Raw genomic sequence first — 9402 nt, 5'->3', positions numbered from 1 at the left:
GTATTTGGTTCTCATGATTTCTCGTGTAGGGATCTTTTTTTGTCATTCTGGCCGTAAGCAGCGTTTTGTGAGCGCTACACGGAGAGAAAAATTACCAGGAAAAAACGTAAAAATTACGTTTCGAAACGTAATCCGTGAGGGAAGTAAAATTCAGTAAAAAGTGTGAGTCGCAACTGAAATTGTACGAATCGCCACGTAAATTCTACGATTTGTTCCGTAAAAATTAATCACCCGTCTGATGAGTTACCGCTGTGGAGACAAGTCGTTCCGTAATTTTTCCCCAACGATTGAGAAATTTTAAGGAACGAAACGTAGAAATAACTCACCAGCTTCATAAAAATTGTTGAACGTTTCAGATTTCTTCTCTTCCATTCCTATTAAAATTACCGGAAAACGATTCCCCATTACTGATTACGTGAATTGCTCCGTTATTTTTACTGAATATTTCTCTCCGTGTAGCCTATTTTTCCCGCGATCCGTTTACTCTCAAATATTTTTTGTTAATTTCTCTATTTAATTGAACGAATTAATGGGGTTGAATAATTGATGGACAACACAATTATTCATTTATAGGTGTAAAAATCCACGCATTTAAAATATTCTCACAATCTCTCATTTTCAGCTCAATTTCCCCGTGAACTTGACTCAAAACAGTCAACATTTTCTCTTTTCCTTGTTTTTTTAATATTTTCAACCAATTTCTCCGTGTTATTCCATGACTTGATGAAGCTGAATGATTCATGAGTACATAAAATTGTCGTTTTATGGGAATAAAAGTTTTTATTACTGTAAAAAACTCTCACAATCTCTGATTGTCTACTTCATTCCCCTGAAAATGAAGAAAAATCTGCATTTTCTCTTGTTCCAGTTTCTTATTATCCTCAAACATTTTTTGCAAGCAATAATTACCCGCGCATGGAACGGATACAGGAGCAAATAATATTGTTTTCTATTAAAAACTCGAAATGAAACGATGATTTTCAACCACATGTAATCATTCACCAAAAAAATAAGAAAAAGTGGAATTATTTGAATTGAAAGATTAAATGATCGGCTTTTCATAAATGCGCCAAAGATTTAAACGTGCATTCCAGCAGTATTAGAGAAGATAATATATATGGCACCATCAACCCTCGCAAATAATATTGTTTTCTATTAAAATCGCGAAATGAAAACGACGATTTTTAACCACATATACTAGAAAAATGTGGAATTATTTGCTATGAAAAATTGAACGATCGGCTTTTCAGAAATGATGAAAATTCGCGTTGATCGTGCATTTCGCCAAAGAGTCAACCGTGCACTCCAGCAGTATTAGAGAAGCTAATATATGTGGCACCGTCAACCCTCGCATCGGAAGATGAAGAAGTAACACTGTAGGGGGGCGCGTGAAAAAAAATAAGAAACCAAGAAAATATTCCCAGCTGGATGCCATTACACGAGAAACGGAAGAGGATATTGTGTGTGATATCTCGGAGTGAGCGCGCGCAAGCCTTTGTGCCAAAAGAGAGGGGAAAAAAATATCATCTCTTACCGATTGACCACCTGGTAAAGCATCGCCTTGTAAAACACCGTATGGGGCGGTCCAATATAACCGGCACTTTGTTAAACACATACGAGAATATTCGTTTTCATTCCGATTGGATTCCCCATCGTGCCTGCTCACATACCTGTTTCAACTTTTAGTTCATCTTCGAGAGAAAAGGGATACTCATTCTTCATGATATTTCGAAGGAGCTGAAATAAATCGATGGATATTTGTCATGAGGTGGTCGTTGAGATTGGATGCATCCATTGCTGTCCATGTATATTATACACGATTTATGACGCATTATAGGGGCATTACAAAAACATTAAAATTCCTCTGGGTTTACTGGTTGTTTCAAGTTTGAAAATTTTTGGCTAAAATCTTTGAGATAATTTTTCGACGTTTTTATCAGGTGACAATTCTACGGAAATTTCGAGTAATTTCATCATTAAAAGTCCCGATTTAATGAAAAATCTATGGAAACTGTAAATTTTGGTGCAATGATTCGAGTGAAAATTCCGCAATAAATCGATGGATATTTGTCGTGAGGTGACATTACGAAAACATTAAAATTGCCTTGGTTCATCAGTTTTTTTCATTTAAGAAAATGTCTGGGGAAAATCTTTCATACATTTTCTATAAACAATTTATAAACAATCAATTCTCCACCATAAAAATAAATTGTACGGAATCGTAACAAATATATTCATATTCAGAATTTAACCTGTAATCGATTTCATGCCTACAAAAAATTAGGTTTCCGAAAGTGTAAATAATTTTAATTATGTATTTATAAACCTCGAATATTTAAAAAAAATTATAATTCGGTGCACAATATAATTTGAATGACGCTGAATATTCATAATTTTCTTGCATTTTTTCTCGCGCAATTTAATTGATAAATTTGATGATTGAAAATTGTACCAAACTGTAAAAGATAGTTGGATCCTTAACGAAAAATTCTATGGAAACTGTAAATTTTAGTTTACTGATTCCATTGCAACCAATACAATTATCAATGGGTTCCGAGAAAATGAATGGAAACGCGGAGAATTCAGATGATCATGTTCCTAAATGTCCAAGAAATTGAAAATTGAACGGATTTTTGTGCTAACTATGGTTATTTTGACTGAAACCTCAAATAAGTTGGGAAATTCTCGTCTTCCTGCTGCTCAAAAATTTTGCATTTCATTGAATTTTTAGTGAAATTTGAAATGCCTGTCTTCCTAACATTTTTTTATCGTTATTTTACATCGCTTTGACCCGGTTAGGGTATACTGCGATGATGATCAAGACTTTAAATGGTTAGATCGCACCATTCTACCCGGCCGGATTTGAACTCGGAATCTTTCGCATGTGAGGCAACGAATTTACCCACTGCGTCAAGCCACCGGGGCAACCCAACTTTTTGTCATGAAAAAATTAAAATTTCATGAACTATTAGTATGAATTATTAGTTGACTAATAATTTTCACAAGAGTAACTTTGAATTCGATTTTTAGATGAACAAAATCATAAAATTTCAGATTTCAGATTTTCAATGAAAATCTGAATAATCAGGACAAAATTACGCAAAATCTTTAATTCCATAAGAAATGCAAGAATATATTTCCCCAAATTTTTCTGATTTACATTATTTCATTCAAATTATTTCATCAAACTGAATTCACTACTGATTTCATTCAATTTTTAAAAATTATAAATCAAATTTAAGCCACTGCTTCGAAAATTAAGACTAAACTGAAGTTGTTGAGTTGACAAAGTGCAAAAAATCGACAATTTAAATTCTAAAAATTCCAATGCTGCCATCCGGAGGCAAAAAGTACAAAAGATCATTACAAATTCTTATCCAAGTTTGGCACACCTCAAACCCACCGAAATAAAAAAGATCACGCCAACTATTTCCCCGGAATCAATGCTCAGACGATGTGAATTGAAATGAGTACTCTTTTGGATTCACGATTGCCACCACAATTAGCATCCCGCTGTTACTGGGATCAGGGGAGCCACGAGCCCTCACCCTATTGTCCCCCTCCGAAAGCACCACAGTGACCATTCAACTGTGTTTCGAGGATCATGAACTGAAATTATTACGCATGAATAAGTATTTTTTCGCCCGTCTTTTCATACGACGATGAATTTATTTGAGGAGGCTGTTCTTATCTTCGTAGGGTTACTTCTCTCCACTCGATCTCATTCTGTCATCACGTCCATTGGAGTGGCATCGATAAGCGCTAATTCAGTGGTATATTTTTTTATCATATTTTTTCCTCGCCGATGTTTATCTGCTATTTGCATTGTTGGGTTACATCACCTGCCTTTATTATGTGGCTATCCATGTGACACACGTGCATTTTTCGTCTCAATGCAATGTAATATTTGATACGAAGACAATAGGGGGATAAAATTCGCGATAAGTACGGGACATATTGATATGGTTTGACTGTTCAATAAAGTTGCCTTAAATTTCCGGTAGACTTTTTGGAAATTTTTATGATATTGAAGTTATACTGAATTTTTAACTGACTTCGTTATTGAGAATTATCAATTTAAAAAAATGATAATTGAAATTCAACTATTTTCAATCATCAAATTTGTCGACTAAATTGCGTGAGAAAAATTTGAAAAAAATAGTGAATATCCAGCGTCATTTAAGTGATAGTTTGCACAGAATTATTATTTTTTAAAATATTTGTTGTTTATAAATAAATAATTGAAATTGTTTGAACTTTTGGAAATCTTATTTTTTTAGGCGTGAAATCGATTTCTGGTGGCATTCCAAAGATGAATAAATTTGTTACGATTTTGAACAAATGATTTTTATGGTGGGAAATTGATTGTTTATAAATAATTTATAGAAAATGCTCGTAATTTCCAAAAATTGCGTTTTTCAAATTACTCCATCAAGTTTCCGTCAAAAGTAAATTGTGTAATTTTTTTTCAAATTTTTAAATGATTTTCTAACTGTTCAATATCGAGATTAAAATTCAGACCTGCAAAGTTTAAATAATAAAATCATTGTAAAATGTCCGAGAACTTAGCGTTGAATGGGGCTTAAATGAAGGTTCTGATTTTTTACAACAAAAGTAAAAAAACATTTCACTGGTGAAAAAAAAGCCAAAGTATTTGGATATTGTTAATCTAGCTTTCCTGATTTCCATTAATCTAATTTTAGATTAATGGAAATCCGGAATTTTCATTTTCTTCTTCTAACAGTGTATTTTAAGTAACATTTTATGAATACAAATCCAAAATTAAGTTAATTTCATTGAAAAACAATGGAAAAGGTAAATTTCTAATCAATGATTCCCTGAAAATTAACAGAAATCAAGAAAATTTAGATGAACGTACAGTCGGAGATTAACCAATTCGATAGAAAGAAGTTTAATATCTTTCACAAAAATTAAATTTTTGTCGTGATCATCATAAATATCCCTAGGAGAATTCGAGCTGTTGGCAGGAAAAAATATAACCTATTGTACGGCAATCATTTGATCTTAGCAAACTCCATAGGTTTATCCCATAGAAAGAATACATTGACGAGAAAAGAATATCTTTTTCCCAAAAAAAATGGTCCCCCCGAAATTATTTAGTTTTGCCACTAACACAGTTTTCGAAAAGAAAATTGTACTTTCCTCTTGAAATTATCATTTATTCCATGGAAATTATAAGTGTTTATTGGACAAAAATATGCACTACGCAATAACATTCACTAGATAAAATCGGAGCCTCGTATAATTCTCTGTAGAACGAATGTATTTACTCGAAAGACATATAAATGTCTCACGAGAACAATTATTACTACGAAAATTATCATGTTTTGGTGTAAACTTTCTTTTTGTCCCCAAGTAAATTGATTCAACACGACAAAAGATCTCTTCAGGGGAACATAACATTAATTAGACTAATATGTTAATTTATTCTCTCAGTGCATTCTTGAATTATCAATAAAATCAGCACTTCGTGATTTTTCCGGTTCAAATAAAACAAATTTCCACATTCTCCCGGCACGAACCCCGATTATTATGTTCACATAGTAATTTTGAATTCTCCATTCTCTCCGCCTATGATAAATTGATAAAAGAGAGGTGGAGATCACCTGGCAAGATGCATTCCAATCGGCGGTCCATTAACAACGCGTGTGATGGATACACCACCTACTCCCTCAATATTTTAGTGATCAATAACGCGTATATGTAAACGCGTTCGCACCAAAGTGGAGGTCCATTACTCACAGTCGACTGTGAATAAATAATTCAAATGATCAGAGGCGAGCCTGATGATGGTCCTCTCTACGCCTCCCATTGAAAAATTATTTTCTCCTTTTACCTTCACTAGTGCTGTTTATAGATTCTATTATGAGACGGAGCAACAATATCCGAAGGATTTTTTATTGTTTCCAGGGGATCAGCAAAGAACTTATGGACTATAGGTAGTAAAATCCAACTAAGCCGGCTCCTCTCTCATAAAACTGTCATCCAAGAGGTGGCCTTGTCCAAGTCCTAGATTTATGCGTATTAAAGGGATATTACAATATTAATAAGGTGCTTCATATTTAATGGGTTAGTTGTTGTATTCATTTTTTCAAGCTCCGAGCATGGAGATCTTTCACACAATGAAATTTCTATAAAAACTTATTTTTCGATGTTAATAAAAAAATTTATTTCACTTTTTAGACCATATTTTGTTATCCTAATTGCAAATTCAAATTTGAGCGACTAAAAAACTTCCATTCAGAAGCAAAAATTAAACAAAAAAACTTGGAAAATTGGAATGGAATAATTTCTACAAAAAATATCTCAATAGACGAAAATGTATAGACAAATCGAAATGTCTTGATCGATTCTGCTGATTACTGAGACCCATAATTCATTGAGTTATGTTATTGTTTCCTTCGGAACTACATCTTCGGTTGAAATAATTTTTATTCTATCAATTCCAACAACTTCAATTTGGATTTGTAATCAACTACGTAAACGCGATCTTTCAAAGATGCGAAAACTGTCATCCAAGAAGTGGCCTTGTTCAAGTCCTAGACTTACGCGTATTAAAGGGATATTACAATATTAATAAGGTGCTTCATATTTAATGGGTTAGTTGTTGTGTTCATTTCTTCAAGCTCCGAGCATGAAGATCTTTCACACAGAATGAAATTTCTATAAAATGTTATTTTTCAATGTCAGTAAAAAATTTCATTTCACTTTTTAAACCATATTTAGTTATCCTACCACAAAAAATTGCAAACTCAAATTTGACCGACTACAAAACTTCCATTCATAAGCAAAAATTAAACAAAAAAACTTAGAAAATTGGAATGGAATAATTTCTACAAAAAATATCCCAATAGAATAAATTATATAGACAAATCGAAATGTCTTGATCGAATTCTGCTGATTACTGAGGCCCATAATTCATTGAGTTATCTTATCATTCCCTTCGGAACTACATCTTCGGTTGAAATAATTTTTATTCTATCAATTCCAACAACTTCAATTTGGATTTGTAGTCAACAACGTAAACACGATCTTTCAAAGATGCGAAAACTGTCATCCAAGAAGTGGCCTTGTTCAAGTCCTAGACTTATGCGTATTAAAGGGATATTACAATATTAATAAGGTGCTTCATATTTAATGGGTTAGTTGTTGTGTTCATTTCTTCAAGCTCCGAACATGGTGATTTTTCACACAGAATGAAATTTCTATAAAAACTTATTTTTCGATGTTAATAAAAAATTTAATTTCACTTTTTAGACCATATTTTGTTATCCTAACACAAAAAATTGCAAACTCAAATTTGAGCGACTACAAAACTTCCATTCAGAAGCAAAAATTAAACAAAAAAACTTAGAAAATTCGAATGGAATAATTTCTACAAAAAATATCTCAATAGACTAAAATGTATAGACAAATCGAAATGTCTTGATCGAATTCTGCTGATTACTGAGGCCCATAATTCATTGAGTTATATTATTGTTTCCTTCGAAACTACATCTTCAGTTGAAATAATTTTTATTCCATCAATTCCAACCACTTTAACTCGTTAAAATGCATTTTTTCCCCTCGATTTCTGAAAATATGGAATTTGCAATCAACTATGTAAACGCGATCTTTCAAAGATGCGACAAAAAATGCACTTTGAAGTCGTTCCGTCCTCTTTTTGCACCATAAAAACTGATCAACTTGAAATACAGCGACCGTTTGTAATAATGAAGCAGGCTAGCATCCGTTCCAACATCGTAAACGATATGTATCACAGACAGAGTGGGTTATAGTGCTGATGGTGGATTATTTTCATTCTTCATTCCACTCACCGTGCCTCATAGCTGTGACGTGATCAGCTCTTCAACACAACCGGTTATTACGCAGTGCTTAATCCATGTTCCATGGCATGAAAACCACTAATGATAATTGGTCTCCTTACAAATAATCATCACTGGGTTATCGGAAATCTGTGGGGCTTTGATTGTGTCTCACTGCGATTATGTTTCCGCTATATTTCATGAAAGAAAATATACAGGGTGACCCAAAACGGATCTGACATATCGCGAGGGGGGTTATTTGGAGACGAAAACTGTAGGGAAATTTTTGTCTCCGACGCTTTGTTTATAAGTTATTAATTATTCATACAGATTCGAAAAAATTGATATTTTTCAAAAAATTGATTTTTCAACGCTCACTCAAAAAGTTGTCATCAAAATCGAAACAGTCATGGCTCAAAAAATTGATAACAATACCCTCTTGATTCTATCAGAATTCGATGGGGGTCGCACAATTCGTTGTTGAGTTACAGCACATTGTTCATGAGATTTAAAAGAGAAAATCGATTATTTCATGATTACTAAAAGAATCATCAGTGATATCAGTTAAATCAGGGCTTGAAAAGTGTATTTCAATGCCTTCTTAATCACGTTGAAAAATGGTGAGAACAGCATCATTGCTTATCAAATTACACAATACCGTCATGAGCTTTTTATATCAAAATCTCTATCTCTATTAAACTCAGGTACGAGTCTATTATGTTGAATACTTATTCATATTAATTCATGACCCCGTCTAACTTCTGACAGAACCTGGGTTAAACTCTGGCTAAATCCTGAATAAACCTTGTTTAAATTCCGGCTATACACTGATTAAACCTTGACTGAAACTTGATTAAATCCGGACAGAAAACGAATTCGAGTCTTGAGAGGGTCTGAATGTAGAATCATTTGACAGAACGAAATAATACGCAAAATTTTGATGACATTTCAATTAACGATAGTACTATGACATGGAAAAATATAAGAACAGAATAATCAACGAAGAATTAAAAAGAAAAGAATCCATTTGCTAATAAAAAAATGTCATTATTCACTTATTTTCCTATCGTAAAAAGAAGAAAAGAAATCGATCTCGAAATATCTCGAAAATCTCGAATAAGCGTAAGCGTAACTGATACCGAAACGCCCCTACGTGAGGAGACGAGAAGGCGCGTGCGCAGCACGCGCGGCCGATCTCGTGTGGAAAAAGTGAAAACTGAAAAAAAAATTTTTTCACCGAGGGTCAAAGATCTTGGATTTTTCCAGGGGGAAAGTAAACTTTCGCCAAAATCGAATTTTTTAGGGCCGTGACTATTCGCACCATTGCGTGAATCACTCCCGTACACTCCATACACTCCACGCATGCGTGAAGTTTGTGTGTTTCACGCAGCCGAATTTTCATACTGCTGTGTATTTCACGCAGTTGAAGTTTCATACTACTGTGTGTTTCACGCAGTTGAAGTTTCATACTACTGTGTGTTTCACGCAGTTGNCCATTTCTCGACCCGCTCTTTCATTTGAGCCCAAAAAAACATTCATATCTTGTCTGACATCGCTGCTACAAACTCGTGTCTAC

Source organism: Diachasma alloeum, unplaced genomic scaffold, assembly GCF_001412515.2.
Source record: "Diachasma alloeum isolate Michigan unplaced genomic scaffold, Dall2.0 Dall_scaffold_03061, whole genome shotgun sequence".
Classification (NCBI taxonomy): Eukaryota; Metazoa; Arthropoda; class Insecta; order Hymenoptera; family Braconidae; genus Diachasma; species Diachasma alloeum.
The sequence above is the reverse complement of the archived record's forward strand: the minus strand, read 5'-3'. Positions refer to the sequence as shown.